The 17103-nt window shown below is 49.9% G+C and overlaps 1 protein-coding gene across 5 annotated transcripts in view; it reads right to left on the bottom strand.

Moving 5' to 3' along the window:
• The window catches only part of SDK1 (sidekick cell adhesion molecule 1), a 742921-nt gene that overhangs the window by 200290 nt on the left and 525528 nt on the right, over positions 1-17103 (bottom strand). The window contains exon 1 of one of the 5 annotated variants that reach the window (XM_086376796.1): positions 5223-5395. The exons of the other annotated variants lie outside the window; for them this stretch is intronic. The gene's annotated coding sequence lies outside the window, so the exon portion shown is untranslated. Of the gene's footprint in view, positions 1-5222; positions 5396-17103 lie in introns of those variants that run through there. 5 annotated transcript variants of the gene reach the window in all.

Below are 17103 nucleotides of genomic sequence, written 5' to 3'. Positions count from 1 at the left end.
ATGACCCTCTTTTCATGTTTCCGTGTGAGACTGATGTCCTAAATAAAAGCAGAGCTTCTCAAATGAGAAATCCAGAAACCAATAAAACCTCTCATTTACATATTTAGTGTTTCATAAAACCGAGATGCCGCGAGGTGGTTCTGCCCAGAATTGAAGGAACGCTTTATCAATCACGCGGTGTTTTCTTATGCACTCCCACCTTAAACGCTAATGTTCATACAAACGTACTGAAGAACACTTCCTCTGCTGTGTTTTTAGGTAATCAACTTCTTATTTATTTCATCTCAGAAGAGAGAAAACTCGGAGGCAGAAAGTCTTGTAGGATCTCTATCCTAACCAGCGTAGAGCAACTGTGAGCACTGAAAGTTCCAAAACAATAAATAGTAAGTAAATGATTTAATGAATAACTGTGTCCATCAACCATATTCATCCCAAGCTGATTCTGGGAATAGAACCGTGTTCTGCTTTCTGACATTAGGATCAAGGAGCAGTTCTCTCTGGAGGATGGAGGCAGGGCTTTAACTCAGCTCATCTCCGGGTGGGCCAGGCGGGGCTGTGCCCTCCACCTACATGGTGTGGCTGACTGCTTGCCCTGTACCAGGGCAGGTTTTGGGCTCAGCCTCTTTGGAGAGTCATCATCCTGAGTGAGGACGAGATGGTTGGGTGGCAACACCTACTCAGTGGACAGGCATCTGAGCAGACTCTGGGGGAGTGCAGCAGTCCATGGAATGCAGCGGTCCACGGAGTCGCAGAGAGTCCGCCACAACTTAGTGACTGAACAGCAACAACAGCACCCTGAGTGGGGAGCCCTGACCCCACGAGGAACAAGTAAGCAGGCTGGAGAGTAACATCGCGCTTGGCCTGAGCACACAGGTGAGATGGGATGAGGCCTTGGCTTTGCCTTGGTCTTCCTCTCTCTCTCCTGCTCCTGCCTGTGCTCTCTCCCCTCTGTCTGCCTCTGGGGACTAGGTGGGTCATTGTCCTTGACGAGGCCACAGCAAACACGATCGCAGAATGAGCGGGGCACGGAGGCTTTGATGGTGAAGGATGAGAACTCAACTGCGGAGGAATGCCCCCTCTGTTTCCCCATCTCGTTTCTTTTTTGTTAGACTTGCTGTATCAGAATTACCCTTGGGTGTGACAACAGAGGTACAGACAAATCAGGAAATCTTAGGAGAAGAAAATATTTCTTTCTCTGTCTGCCCTAGCTTCCCTTAAATGAATAAAGTCAGTCCCGTGGTGCAAGAATAGAGTGCTCAGCTAGAACAAGACATTTTCCGATATGACCCAAGGTTATCTATTTAAACCAACTGGTTCTCCACTCAGTCTGCCAGGAAGCAAGGATTCTTTTTTTTTTCTTTTTTATGTCAACACAATCTCATTTATATTTTGGTCTAAAATCAGCACTGACAATAAATCTAAGGTTGATGACAGAAAGAGGGAGAGTACATAAAACAGAAGCTGTGCATATAAAGAATTAAGCGTACAGAACACAGCCAAGATCCCGCTGAAGATATATACTTGCAAATAGATTATCACAAGCCTTATGAGGGGAGTGCACTGCTGGTAGAAACATAAGAAGTCTGTTCACATAAACTAGAAGGCGGATGAATAAAGAATAAAGTCCTAAACCCATTTATGTGATTGTTCAAATATATTAAGGAAGAATTTGGTCAGTGCAGGCCTATTTAACATGCAGAAGGTCGATGATTACTCAGCAAATCTGGACAGTGCAAACTATCAGTTCAAACAAACGAGCCCTGAGAGTGCTCCCGCTGTAGTTTTAAAGCAGTGTGGGTGCTCCGCCTTCTGTGTGACAGCATGAATAACAGATTTATAGAGAATTTATAGGAAATCTAAAAGTAATTATGGCAAATCATTAAGTGACAGGCACTTCCACCAAACCTCTCCACAGCTTCCAATGAGAGGATGCCATCCAGGTGTTTAAAAATTTGACTTAGTCTCTGTTCAGTCCATGGAATGACTTGCTTATAAGCAGTGAAACGCCCCCACAACCCCCCAGACTGGGAGACAGAAAGGGACTGGAGCTAGGACGAAGCTCTCTTTAAGCCACACAGGATCAATCAGCATGTGGATGTGGGCGGAACTCAGGATGGCAGGCAGTGGGGAGCTTAAGGAGTGTAAAATCTGCCCCATGTGCAAGAATATGAGGCAAGGATTCCCCCCAGATTATTTCCCCGCAAGGTGAGAGATGCCTCTCTCAGATGACAAATGCTCCCTTTATTTCTTTATTTTGAAAATTAAGGACTGTTTGGGAAAAACATTTTAGCCTAAAATAACCCTCATCAAAACATATGGTGGTTACCTGACAGGAGTCAGAAAAGATGTAGAAATTTAACATAGGTTTAGCAATAATTCTCTGGGGGTACGACCTCCTACTTACTGGTTATTGTCATGAAAAGGGCTTTTAAATATCATTTTGAAAAGCAAAATACTAAGGAAGTACATCACACTGTTTGTTGCTACCCAGCAGCAAAAAAATGATGAGGAAGCTCTTTATAGACTGACAGAGAAAGGCCTCCAAGACGAGCTGATAAATGAAAAAAGCAAATACTGAAAAGCAAGTATGGCAGGTTCCCTGCGGGGTAGAAGAGAGGGGAGAAATGAGACTATACGTGCATGTTTGCTTCTATTCACATTAAAAATGATGGAACAAAAATTAAAAATAATTCAGTAAGACAGATGCAGAAATCTTTTTTTTTCTTTTACAACTAGGCTTTTCTACGAAATAGCTATAGATAAGACCTTCTAAATGATGTTAAAAATACAAGTTAAATACATTCATAAATATATTTTTCTTCTTCTAAGCCTGGTACAAAATTTATTTTTCTCAGAGTATCTTTTCTGGTTAATTAATTTCAACCCCCTTACTAATTAGCTTAATTTGACATCAATACTTTCAGTTTGCAAAACACTGAAAAACAACATGCAGTTTTACAAACATTCTTAAGACCTTTTTACTGATATCTTCTAAGCTTCTTCTCAAGCCTTCGTGTGCACACAAGTCACCTGGGAACCTGTTCAAGGGCAGATTCTAAACCAGCGGGTCTGGGTGGATGGAGCTGAGGTTCCCCACCGCTCAGCTCTCAGGGGAGCCTGTCCTGCGGGCCATGCTCTGGCAGCAGGGCTCCCACTCCTTAGAGGGGAAAGATCATGCTTCTCAGCACATGGTGAGTTTTCAATATGTATCAACCAACTCACTGCTCCTGCGTGGAGCTGGGACCGGCAGTACAGGCCTCTCCTGGGGGGTGGCTGGAGGGGCAGAGACTCAGGCCACACTCCAGACCCCCCGAATGAGGACCCGAATGGTCAATTCTGAGTGACACGTGTGCTCATGCAATTGGAGGAGCTCTGTGCTAGGTGATCTTGCTCTTCAGTTAGGATTATATTCACGTGGTTATCAATTACATAAAAGAAAACACATAGAAACACCCTGTCTTCATGAACATGAAGGAGGGGGTGGAAGGAGGCAAGGTGTGGCACAGCACCAGGGAGAAGAGGCAGGAGAAAACCTGGGGTGAGTCCAGGGGCTGCTGTGCAGCACCGACACCTCCAGAGACTCTGGAGGACGCCGGCTGGTGGCGCCTCCGTCCTGCAGAGGAGTAGCAGGCAGAAGGCGGGCTGAGCTCGGCAAGCTGAGCATGCTAGAAGGTCGAGAGGGGACTGACGCCCCAGGAAATGACTGAAATTTGGACATCATGGTGTGGAGGAAGGAGAGGATGCTAGAAGGGGGCTAACAAATTGGGCAGTGGAGACAAGCTCCGTGTTGAAGAAGTAAACAGGCAAAGGCAGGAAAAGTGGGAGGGAAGGAAGACCAGGAACAGAATTAAGGACCCCAAAGGCAGAGACTTTCAGACTGTAATTGCAGCACACTCGCTGACTGCTTAGCATGGGCCAGACACTGCGCTTTTCTCCACGTGTCCATTATCCTGTGTATTTTTTTGTTGTTCCAGTTTTGACCGGTAAGTAAACAGACTCACAAGGTAGTGCCCCTGCCTACAGGACAGAGCGAGGATGTACACCCAGGGCTTTATAACTAGACTCCCACCCCATCCTGACTCCAATGAAGAGGTCCAAGGTGCGGCCGTGCACAAGTAACAGAAATAAAAGCCCAGTGAGAGAAGGCTGAGAGATCCTTCAGCCAGAGTGATCACTTCGAATGCTGAACTCAGGCCAGTGTTCCCAGAACCCAGCTCGTCACCCTCAGACCCTGACGGCTGCTGTAGGACCTGGCACTTCCAGTCTCCGCCCTCTGCCTGGGGTGGGAGTCACTATGGAGGCTCACCAATATGTTGAGTTCTCTTCTCTGTCTTGACACAAAAGCAGGGTCCTTCCCTGTTCCCAAAGAGTTAGGTATCAAGAACAGTTAGCTGTGTGGCTGGTTTGGGCCAGGAAATGAGAGTGGAAGGGACCTGTGTCATTGCCAAGCAGCTTCATCCAAGTGCCGGCGTGTGACCCCCATGCCCTGCAGTGAGCCTGGGGACAAGGCCCACGTGGTGGAGCAGGGGCGCCGTGCGGCGAGGACACTTCTCCCACACTGCACCTCCGCTGCACGAGCAATCTGAGTGAGGAACAAACTGCTGCTGGGGCCCCGGGGGCTTCCAGGTGGTCTTCACTGGGGTGCTCCTCTGTCTACACTGATGGCTTCACTTGGTTCCCCACCCAGAGTATCCGTCTCCACTTCTCTCCAGCGCCCCTGCCCAGCTCCGGTCATTCTGGTTTCCTCGTGCCTGGCCCTCGAGCCCCACTGCTTTAGCTCTGTGCCTGGCTCCTATCCAACCCTCCACCCTCCCCACCGATCCACCACTGACCGCAGAGGTCATCTAGTTTCGCAGACATCCTTCAGGGGCCAGATTAAACTCCTCCACCTCTGAAGATTTCCCTAATCACCCTCACCCCTTCTCCCAAATCCACACGACCCTCACAGAATACATTACAAAAGGCAACACTGCAATAAACGGTTGTTTGAAGATATTTAGAAGATCAGTTCTGTCGCTCTGTCTAAAAATGCCAACAGAATCCTGAGGTTAACCTTCAAAATCCCCTGGGGGCGGGGGACACATGATGCTACTTGTGTGTTCCTCGCAGGTTAGAGTACAAATCTGGAACGCTCTTCTGGTTGCCAGATCTCCAGGAAAGAAGGAAAGAGCTAGAAAGGTCTGAGGAAGACACATAAAACACCTAGGCGACGGCAGCCTCACCTGAGGGTGCCAGGCCTACGCAGGGCACTGGTTCAGTCTGGCAGATGCAGGCTGGGCAAATGGTCACCAGTCACGAAACACTGAAGCCAAAGAACAAGATCAGCAGGGACGCAGCCGTCAAGTCTTAGTAATGAACGATGGAATTGGGTGGCAAGTGTTGTCTTCAAGGCTGACTCTGCCCAGATCATAGTTTGACCAAGAGTGATGATAAACACAGCGGTTCCCAGCCCTTAATGAAGCTTTGAGGCAGCTAAGACTCCCTCGAGGAGACTCCTGTGCGTCTGGCGCTGACACTGGGAAGGACAGCTGTATGCGATGCGTCTCCTGAGGACACTGACAAAGAGAATCAGACGGGACAGAGTTGGATCCAGTGAGGCACATTTTATCTTCTTCAAAGAAGTCAACCCCTACAAGGCAGTCTGGCCGAGCGGTTGAGAGGACACGCCGGGGACTCACGCAACCGGCCTCCAGCTCTCAGCATCCCGCTCAGCTGGGTGACCGTGGACAAGTTCCTGACCATCTCCAAGTCTTAGCTTCCTCCTTTGTAAGTGAGACAACTCCTCCTGCCTAAAAGTGAGAGTGTTCATCACTCAATCGTGTCTGATTCTTTGCACACGTAGGGACTGTAGCCTGCCAGGCTCCTCTGTCCATGGGATTCTCCAGGCAAGGACAGTGGAGTGGACTGCCGTCCCCCTCCTCCGGGGATCTTCTGACACAGGGATTAAACCAGGCTCTCCTGCACTGCAGTGAATTCTTTACCATCTGAGCTGCCAGGCAAGTCCAAGAATACTGGAGTGTGTAGCCATTCCCTTCTCCAGGGGATCTTCCTGACCCAGGGACTGAATTGGGGTCTTCTGCATTGCAGGTGGATTCTCCACCATCTGAGTCACCAGGGAAGCCCCAAGGTTGCTACAAATGTGGAGAAGAAGGTTGACTTCACGGGCCCAGTCCCGGGGGCAGACGGAGGGTGTTCCAGCGCTAGTTACTGCGCTTTCATCACCGTCGCTGCCGTCATCCTCTGTACTACTGGTTTTCCCAGAGAAAACGTGCTCTGTTCCTACAGCCGAGCAGAGCTCAAGCTACATAAAATTGTTTGCAGTTTTGTATTTTGGGACCTGAACTGTTCTTTGCCATTCTTGAGCAGTTTCTTTTTTTTTTTTAACTAAAAAACTCTCATCATCATAATCAAGTAATATTTGCACATGTAGATAAAATGTGCATATATTAATAAAATTAACTTGTGAATGGTTTTTAATTAAGTCGTAGAATTGAGGCATTTTGAACTAAATAATAGTATTAGCTCACTACAGGGAATTTTATACTAGAAAAATAAAGAAAAGATTTGTTCAGTTATCTAGAGAATTCAGACCAAAAAATCCACTTGCACTTTAATCAACTAGCCTAGCAGCCCTAATGGCTCTGGATACAGTAGATAATGACTATAATTTACATTGGCTGAGAATTCTATTAATTTTCTTATACCTTTCTTGAAGTTATATCATTAATTGCTATTAATGCTTCCTAATCAAGACAGAGCCAGTCACTGAAACAATTAACCTATTTCTGAAGGTCCAAATAGAAAGATAATTCATCAATTTCCTACTTTTTCTCCTGCTGCAACACTAGGCTGGCTGTTGTCACTAAATACTCTTCTACTCAGGACTCACAGCGGTGGCTGTCAGCAATCAAGGAAAAACAAAGCATGTGTTCATTTACAAGGGTCACTCCTGTAGTTCTGTGGTGAGGAACAATCATCTGTTAACTCAGGTAAGAATCTCAGTCACAACCACAATTTCTACCATCTGAATACATTAAATGAAGACAGATTCCTGCCACATACACACAAAAAAACAACCCCCACACACCTCAAAAATCCAGTCTGTTTGTGAAATTAGAGGACATTGTCTTCCGGCCGAGCAGATTTCTCTAAAGTGACCTAAGGAGAGTCCGATCTGGGAGGACGGACGGGGCAGGTCATGGAGCAGGTTACAGATGCCAGCTCCTGTCCCCAGAGGACCAGTGGGACACGGCCTGGGCCATAAACAGGAGTGAGAGCCCCACACCTGTGGTCCCGACAGGGGCCTGTTATGGAGAGGCCTGGCCCTTCCCCACCGCACACGCTCGGGAAGAAGACGGCGTGCGATGCGGGGCAGTTACCACGAACAGGAGGGTGAGGGGGAAGGATGTCCCTGTGACCTTTGGTGCCGCTTGGTGAGCTTGGGAGTTACCATGCCACAACTCCTGGGAACCTGCTGGGCCCGCTGCAAACTAATCAGCAAAGTGGGGGGACTGCGGGCCTGAGGGAAAGGCCTGCCCTGCCCCGGTCACCTCTCAGGGCCCGGGGGAAACACCCTGACCGTCCTCCTCATGAGAGCCAGGCAGGACGTGAGAGCCCAAGGAGGTGTCCCGGCACAGGCCTGCGTCTGCCTGCAGCCTGCCTGCTGCCCCGCGGCTGGGCGCGTGGCCAGGGAGGCCGGGGCGCTCTGCTCCAGGAGGCTGCACCCTTGTCTCCATGCCCAGCTTGGGCCCACCCCGCTGTGCTGGCCGCGGCACCCCTGGCTGGGAAAGGCGTCCTCCTTCCGCTCCCACCTCCAGGGCAGCACTCTGTCCGAGGCAGGCACCCCAGGAGCAAGACTGCACCTTCTAGCACATAGTCATCCTTCACCCCGTCCTCCCCCACACTCCTCAAGCCACCGCCACCAAGGTGAGCCCTGCTCCTAAGAGCTCAGCGTCTGTCAGCAGCATCACTCGCTGCCCGACAGCCAGCCCCACGGGCCACCGGAGGGCACAGCAGCTTTCCCTCGGCCCCAGGTCTCTGAGGTCACCCCCGAGTCACCCTGAATGCTGCCATTAAAACAAAGTCAAACGCCTGCCCCAAGGTGATTTGAACGCGCCCATTTTGTGCTTCTTAACCCCTATGGACATTTGAACAAATAGGGAAATAGCTATACTGATGCTGAAAGTCAGGATGGCTACCCCACACGGGAGACTTCTTATGGGGCGCTGCGAATGAGCCCTGCTTGGGGCAAAGGCGTGCTGATCTGAACTCCTAACTCCAGGAGAAAAGTCCAAGGGACTCCCCAGGGAACCGCACAAGCGTGGCCAAGGCCAGCACGAGAAGTCTTCATTTTAAAGCACTTGAAAGAACATCTCCTTTATGAAACGGAACACTTCAGCAAGTTTCTGAATCAAATTGATTCGGATGAGTCAGAAAATCTGAATCAAACAAAAAACTCGTTGAGAAGAGTCAATAATATACTATAAATATGAAAATGGAATAATCTGAGATCAGAAAAGATTGTTTTTAGATGAGAATAACAGTTGCCAAAATTAAAAATTCGATAGAAGCCCTGAAGAACAGATCAAAATAGTGTACACAATCAAATCAGTGAATCTGGCTGGAATTGAGGGTTCTTCCTAGAATTCAGAGAAGATAGATTAAATGAGCTATAAGGAGAGGATAAGTAGACTGAAGACTCTTCCAGGAGACCCAGTGTAAGCACAGCAGGAGCCCCGGACGGGAGAGCTGGAGGCAGTGAAAGGAAAGCGCTAACCACGTTAACAGCAGACATGAACAAAGACGATTTGCGTCTTCAACTAAAAGGGCCTGCTGAGGACCAAGAGGGAGAGAGCCACACCGTCACGTCCCAGTGGAATGTGGGGGCTTCGTGGAGAAATGAAACTTGCAAGCGTTAGGATAGACTGAAGCAAGGTATCCACCCAAAGAAAACAAAAAGGAAAACCAAAGACCTCCAGACTTCTTCTCTACAACATTAAAGCTAGAAGAGGATGAAGTAACATCTACAGAATTTTAATAGAATTGAACCGTATCACAAATATCCCAATGATGTAGGTCACCAGCTGACCCTTTCTTGAGGAATCTGACAGGTTCATTCCATTCGACACCCAGGGGTTTTTTGATAAGCAGTGAACAACCGGCCCTGACCTGCTGCTGCTGCTGCTGCTAAGTCACTTCAGTCGTGTCCGACTCTGTGCAACCCCATAGACGGCAGCCCACCAGGCTCCGCCGTCCCTGGGATTCTCCAGGTAAGAACACTGGAGTGGGTTGCCATTTCCTTCTCCAACGCATGAAAGTGAAAAGTGAAAGTGAAGTTGCTCAGTCGTGTCCGACTCGTAGAGACTCCATGGGCTGCAGCCCACCAGGCTCCTCCGTCTGTGGGATTTTCCAGGCAAGAGTACTGGAGTGGGGTGCCATTGCCTCCTCCGGCCCTGATCTGCAGTACCCTCCAATTTCCCTGGTGGTCATTCCCACCCTGGCAGGTCTGAAGATACAAACACAGCACGACGTTCGCTGCACACGGTGCTGGGAGGAGACGCCCACAGCCAGCGCCACCCGCACACGGCTGAAATCTAGCCTCAGCCGCTAACCCAAGGCTGTCCAGAGTTAACTGGCCGGGACTCAGGACTGCTAGGAATCTGCCAATCAGACTTACCTTCTTAAGAATTTTATCAGACAGACAGAGACGACTGTCAGTCCCTGAAGCTGTGATATAAAACTGAGTCTGGTGGCAAAAGAAGTCCGCAAAATAGGCCGGTGAGGAGGAGGAGGGAGCCAGGAGACAGAGGGGGCGGAGATGGGGCCACCTGGCTCCTGAAGAGCCGGGAAGCGCTTTGCATCCGGGAAGCCTTATTTTTCAGTCTCTCGAGAGGCTTGGGGGCTCCATGAGCTGCTCTCATTCCTTTTGTTCATTTGAACCCTTTTTCCACACTGGAGCCAGCAGGTTTGTATGGGTCTCTGCTTTTTTTGCAATTAAAGAGCTCTACTACTACTACTATTACTACGAAGTCGCTTCAGTCGTGTCCGACTCTGTGTGACCCCATAGACGGCAGCCCACCAGGCTCCCCCGTCCCTGGGATTCTCCAGGCAAGAACACTGGAGTGGGTTGCCATTTCCTTCTCCAATGCATGAAAGTGGAAAGTGAAAGTGAAGTCGCTCAGTCATATCTGACTCCCAGTGACCCCGGACTGGGTCCTCCATCCATGGGATTTTCCAGGCAAAAGTACTGGAGTGGGGTGCCATTGCCTTCTCCAACTAGAACATGCTTAAAAAACAGTTCCACTCCTAGGAATTTATTGTAAAGAAATAATTTCAATATTCACATTAGATGTAGCGAAAAGGGTATTCATCATTCTGTCTATAATGGTGAAAACCTGGAAACAATCTGAATGTCCAACAACTGAGGATTAGGTTGATGAATCGTGATGTCTACTTACAAAGGAGATGAGGCAGCTACTTAAAGTGATAAAGTAGGTATTAATGTTGTATAAATAATCAGATATTAAGTGAACAAGCTTACAAAAAAGTCCATACAGTATGATCCAATTTCACTAAAAATGTTTACGTTTAATTTGTATGAGACATACACAGGCAGACGTGGCTGTGCTGCTAGCTCAGCCCCAGACCACCACCTGTAACGGGAATGTCACAATAACTCGAGCCCCGAGACTTTACGCTTGCTCTATGCTGTAGTCTCTAAGCGTGCAATAGCATCGTGTCTTAAAAATAAGGTAAAAGTGAAAGTGTTAGTCGCTCAGTCATGTCCGGCTCTTTGCGATCCCATGGACTAGAGCCCACCAGGCTCCTCTGTCCATGGAATTTTCCAGGCAGGAATACTGGAGTGAATTTCCATTTCCTTCTCCAGGGGATTTTCCTGACCCAGGGACTGACCCTGGGTCTCTCGCATTGCAGGCAGATTCTTTACCATCTGAGCTACCAGGTACATACCTTAAGAAGAAGATACTTTATTGCTTAAGAATGCTACCCGTCATCTGAGCCATCAGTGAGACGGATCTCTTTGCTGGTGGAGTGTCTTGCCTTGATGTGGATGCCTGCTAACCGATCAGAGTGCTGGCTGCTGAAGGTGGGGTTGGCAGTCTTAAAACAAGAAAAGAAGGACGTTCGCCACCCTGCCTGATTTTCCTTCAGGAATGACTTCTCTGTAGCGTACAGTGTTGTCTGAGAGCACTTTATCCAGAGTAGAACTTCTTTCAAAATTGCTGTCCAGCCTCTCAAACCCTGTTGCTCCTTCATTTCATTTCGCGGCAACAACGTTCACAGCATCTTCACTAGGAGGAGATTCCAGCTCCATAAATCACTTTCTTTGCTCCTCCATGAGAAGCACCTCCTTACCCATGAGAGTTTTGTCCTGAGATTACAGCAATTTAGTCCCATCTGCAGGCTCCACCTCTGATCCTAGCTTTCTTACCATTTCTACCACATCTGCAGTTACTTCCTCCACTGATGTCTTGAGCCTCTCAACGTCATCCATGAGGGTCAGCGTCAGCTCCTTCTAAAATGTTAATGTTGACATCTTGATGTATTCCCATGAATCAGCAATGTTCTCAATGGCGTCTAGAAGGGTGATTCCTTTCCAGAGGGTTTTCAATCGACTTTGCTGAGATCCATCAGAGGAATCACAATCAAAGGTGGCTACAGGCTCATGAAATGTATTTCTTAAATAACAAGACTTGAAATTTGAAATTACTCCTTGATCCATGGACTGCAGAATGGATGCCGTGCAGGGAACAGGCATGAAAACATTCATCTCGTTGTTCGTCTCCATTGGCTCTTGGGCGACAGGTGCACTGTCCATGAGCGGTAATATTTTGAGTCTTTTCTTCTGAGCAGTAGGTCTCGAGCGTGGGCTTGAGATATTCAGTTTCTCACACTGCAGACAGGTGTGCTGCCATGCAGGCTTTACTCCTCCACTTAGAGAGCACACGCAGAGCAGATTAAGGGCAATTCTTACGGGCCCTAGGACTTTCAGAACGGTGACTGTCTTCAACTCAAAGTCACCATCTACTTTACCCCTAACGAGACTCAGCCTGTCCTGTGGAGCCTTGAAGCCAGGCAACGACTCCTCCTGTCTTACTATGAAAGTCTAGCATGGACAGCATCTTCTGTGAGAAGTCTGTTTCATCTACAGTGAAAATCTGTTGTTCAGGGTGGCCACCTTGATCAATTATCTCAGCTGGATCTTCTGGAAAGCTCGCTGCAGCATCTACACCAGCACCTGCTGCTTCAGCCTGCACTTTTATGGAGACGGCGTCTTGCCTTAAACCTCATGAACCCACTTCTGCTGACCAGATTCCTCTTCTGCGGCTTCAAGTCTTTCATCCTCACAGAACTGAAGGGTCAGGGCCTGGTTCCGGACGAGGCCAGAAGGGGCTCATGGAATGTTGTGGCTGGTCTGCCCTGCGGTACAGCCCAGTTAAGTTTCTCTCCGTACTGGCAATAAGGCTGTTTTGATTTCTCACCGTGTGTGTCTTCACTCCTGTAGCACTTTGTATTTACTTTAAAACATTTCCCTTGCACTCCCAACTTGGTGAAGTTTTGGTGCAAGAGGCCTTGCTTTTGACTTATCTCAGCACTTGACAGGCCTTCCTCACTGAGCTTGATCAGTTCTAGCTCTTGATTTAAAGTGAGAGACAAGCGACTCTTTCACTCGAACACTTGGAGGTCATTGCAGTGCTGTTAACTGGTCTAATTTCAATACTGTTGTGTCTCAGAAAACAGCGGGGCCAAGAGAGAAGGAGAGAGATGGCGAAACGGCCGGTCAGTGGAGCAGTCAGAGCACGCAGTGCTTATCAGTTAGGCTTGTTGTCTTAGGCGGGTGTGATTCGTGGTGCCCCAAACAGAGCAGTCATGTCAAAAATCACTGACCACACGTCACCGTAACACGTTAATAATAATGAAGACGTTTCAAGCTAGAAATTCCAAGCCCTTCTCCTCTCTCTTTTTTTTAATCCCAGTGGAACCAACTTCCCGCCGGGATGACGCGTACAAACACTGCAAGACTGAGAACGCCGGGGCAGCCTACGGACATCCCTTCTCCTCTCTTTAGCTCCATGAATTAGTGCGTTGTAACTCCTGCTGACTCTACGTTCTCCCCCAAACTCGTGGGCACGACCCCTCCCATCCCCGCCTCGCCGCCTGCAGTTCAAGCGCTTCTGACACCTCATCCAACGCGCCGCTAAAAGCCTTCTTTCATTCATGTGCTGCAGCCAGCAAGGTCTTAAAACGCTCACAGGTCTAAAGTCTGTAATGAATTAGCACGACCCACGACGTGACGCCCACAGGTCTCAGTACGCATGGCACCATCTTCCCCTATTGAGCCCAGACCTGTTCTCCATCACCTCCCTGAACACAACGCCACCAGCCGTGGTGAGGCCACCGCTTTCCAGGGAAGTTCTCCCCGCCTCTGCGGGCGGTCCCCCAGCCCTGCCCTGCCCTTTCACCTGATGCTCCCCACTGCCTCCTCTCCATCCTGAGACGGTCAGCAAACCGTCTCCTGGTGAAGCTTTCTCAGAACAGGCACCCCCTCAGGCTAATTAGGCAGCCCCTTTGGTGGCCGCAGAGCCCCCAGGCTTACTCTGGTGGTCGGCACTGCTGATCGCATCTCTCTCGTTTCCCTTGTCTCTCCCTGGGCGGGCTGCGGCCTCTCTGAGGCCCAGTCTGTGTCCGGGATGTGAGCAGTGTGCTCAGTCCAGGTCTCAAGCAGTCTTTGACGTGCAGCAGGTCCCAGTGATTTATGCTGTGAGGTCCTCAGCTAGACTGCAAGCCTCTTCAAGGCCGCAGTCTCCAGCTACTCCACGGAGCCTAACAAACAGTACGGGTTCAGCTGATGAGTCAGTGGAATCTTTAAGAGCTCCGAAGGCCAACGCTGCCCTTACAGCAGACTCCATGGAGCATAAACACGTGGCAATGTTTGGTCAAAGCCTCGACGTGATCAAGGCTTTCCACTCAGTCTCTCAGCTCATCAGGGAGGGTGACGGGGCACCCTGGTCCCTCCGCCACCCCGCCCCTCCTCCAGCTGCTCTGTTCTGTTCTCACTGGAAGGGTCCAGAGGGCCGGGCATGTTGACCCACCTCTGATTCTTCACCTGCAGCTTCAGGTGAGCCCATGGCCTCGGCAAAGACAAAATCCGACGTTAAGAGAGGCGCTGGTGCATGCCCATGGGCCACACAGCCAGGCATTCACCTTACGTGCCACCTCTGCAGACGAATGAGCCGTTCACTGGTCGCTGACACGTGTACTGTGTCCCGGGGAGGGAAGTCTGCTCAGGATCTTCTGGGAAGCCTGGCTTGTTCAGTTTGTCAGATGAGGCAGGGACAGGGTGAGAGGGAGGAGGGGGAGATGAAGCAGCAAAGATGGGTCATGTGAGATGGAATATAGTTAACAATAGTAATTATATTAGTAGTAGCATGAATTATTCATATTTAGTTAATAGTCGTTATATTAGCTATGATAGTAATAGTACGAGTTAATGGGCTAATGATGATTGCATTGGATATTGTAATAATAATGGATAGAAGAATAATTCCATGCCAACAGATCAATCTGAAAAGAAGTAGAATATAACACTGTTAGTGGTACGGATGTGTTCACGAGAAAAAGGGTGTGAGAAGCCATGCATGTGGAAAATGATTAGAGGACAAATCGGGCCAGCTAAAAGAGGAAGGCTCTCAGTGGAAGTGACCATCCAACGTCACCTCCTACAGACAGACGTGAGTGACCACAGCTGCTTTCCAAGGGCTCCAAGACAGCATGGTGTGGGGATGGGAGACAAAGGGGGCCCTACTTCTGGGGTGTCTGACCACGCCCTGGCTTTGGGCTTGAAGGCAGCTCGTGACCCAGTCAAGGGAGACGCTGCCATCTTCTCTCTGCCTAGAAGGGAACTCCTACAAAAGTATGACTTCTGTAGGAGGCCCATGAAACTAACAAACTAGAATTAAGAAACTAAAAACAGAAGGCTAGAATTTAAAAAGAAGTTGTTTCTGTTTTACAGAGAGTTTACAGAATCCATCAGCCCCAGATCTTCTCATCTTCCCATGAAGCCCATACACCCTGAGGGCAGGAAGGCGTGTGTGTGGTGTGGTGTGTGCATGCACACATGTGTGTGCGCACACATGGATGTGCAGGTGTGTGTATAAGCAGGAATGTAACTTTGAGATAAGTGTTAGGAATCAAAATTATGTCAAGATGTCTTAGTTTTCCCTCCTTCAGAGCCCTGGAAATAAACGGTGTGACTTGTGGCCTGAATTTGCCTACTGGCCATGTGCAGGTCCTCTAAGCCTGATGAAGGAGTTTGGTTCTCTTCAAATGAGTGCCATGGTTTCCTGACCCCCCACCTCCGTATCACCGTGTCCGCCCCCACTCAGGGTCGGCTCAGTGGAGAATCTCCGTGGTGCCGCTCAGCACAGGGAGGGTCTTCCCTCTGGGCGCCCAGTGCCCAGAGCCCTCGCCTGGGGACATCTGAGCTTTCGCACATCCTGGCTACAGGATGTGTTATTGTTGTTTAGTCACCAAGTCGTGTCTGGCTCTTGTGGGGCCCCATGGACTGTAGCCTGCCAGGCTTCTCTGTCCATGGGATCTTCCAGGATAGAATACAGTGGGGCCATTTTCTCATCCAGGGATCCTCCCGACCCTGGGATTGAACTTGCATCTCCTGCACTGTCTCCCGCTTGGCAGGCGGATTCTTCACCACTGAGCCACCAGGACTTCCCACACGTTACTCGACACTGGCTGCAGAGGGCACCCGGCTGGGACACTTGCTCCTTAGGTAGCAAACACAAAGGCTCCCACAGGGAAGAAAGAGGGTGAGCTATCAGTGAACCTGCTCGGGGAGGCTTTGGAGGAAGAGAGCTTATGGGGGAAAGGACGTTACCACAGCAGTGCCGTGGTCTGGAGGAAATGAAGGCGGAGTGGAGCTAAGGCGGGAGAGGAAGGCAGTGGATGGGAGAGAGACAGACGGCAGCCCTGAGGCCTGAACAGGACCAAGGAGCTCCCCGTGAGGCCTGGAGGGTCTCCACTTCCAGGCCTCCTGCAGGCTGCACCCCGCCCCCTGTATCTAGAGTCCCCTGTCGTGAACTCCCCCTTAGTCTCAGGGCATCCTCTGAACGGGGAGCAGTGGGGAGAGTGAGGAGGAGAAAAGACAAGAGCACCTCCTTTTCTGGCTTCCCGAGCCCAGCCCCACCTCAAAGGCCCACGTGGCTTCTCCAGGCCTTGACACAGAAACAGCTCCCGTCCCTGAGAACACACGGCGTAGCAGAAAGGTGCCGTGCTGTCTGGTTAGAAAGTGGGAAGCCAGGTCGTGGCTTCCCCTCCGCTTCCTTCCACGGGATGTCTGGCTGCCTGTGCTCAGCTCAGCTGGAGGAGGCTAGGGAGTGGACAGTGGCGTGGAGAGAGCCCCGGGGGCCCAAGGGCCCAGGGCAGGCCCCTGCCCAGCCTGCTGGGAGGGGTGGGGCTGGCGCCGTAGGTGGTCAGCGGCTGGCTCTGCTCTCTTCAGTGACTCTTGAGTGGTCCCTGCATCTTCATTCCCTGTGTGACTGCCAAGCTCTCTCACTGGTCCTTCCATTTGATGAAGCCTTTCTCCAGGATGCAGTGTTTCTTAAGCCCTATTCTGTGGAATATGGCATTGTACTTGCTTATTGGTTCATGCAAGACACTGAGGGCCTGCCATGTACCAGTCACTGAGAAAAAGAGGTTCTGTGGTCAAATAAACATAGCAGCTCCTCCTCTCCCAGAATCCACAACATGCACATTAGCATGTGAAAGCAAAATCTGGAAGGAATAAAGGCAGCTCTCTTCCTGTGGCCTAAGAAACGCTGTGCCTCAGCTCTGCCTCCACGTGCTAGGTTCATCTTCCTGAAACACAGCTGTCACCACAGAGCTCCTCGTCTTTAAATCCTTCTGTGACGTCACACAACAAACTCCAGCTCCATCCACGTTCCTGTGGCCTCGCTTGTCTTCTTTTGTACCAAGTGGAGGGGCAATCCCCACCCACAATCCCTTGCTCACACCCACACCCAGAATCCCTTGCTCACACCCCCACCCACAATCCCTTGCTCATACCCCTTC

Source organism: Bos grunniens, chromosome 25 (genome assembly GCF_055505025.1).
Source record: "Bos grunniens cultivar Pamir isolate PY7600 chromosome 25, Bosgru_T2T1.0, whole genome shotgun sequence".
Lineage (NCBI taxonomy): Eukaryota > Metazoa > Chordata > Mammalia > Artiodactyla > Bovidae > Bos > Bos grunniens.
Note: the sequence above shows the minus strand (reverse complement) of the source record. Positions and strands in the feature narration are given on the sequence as shown.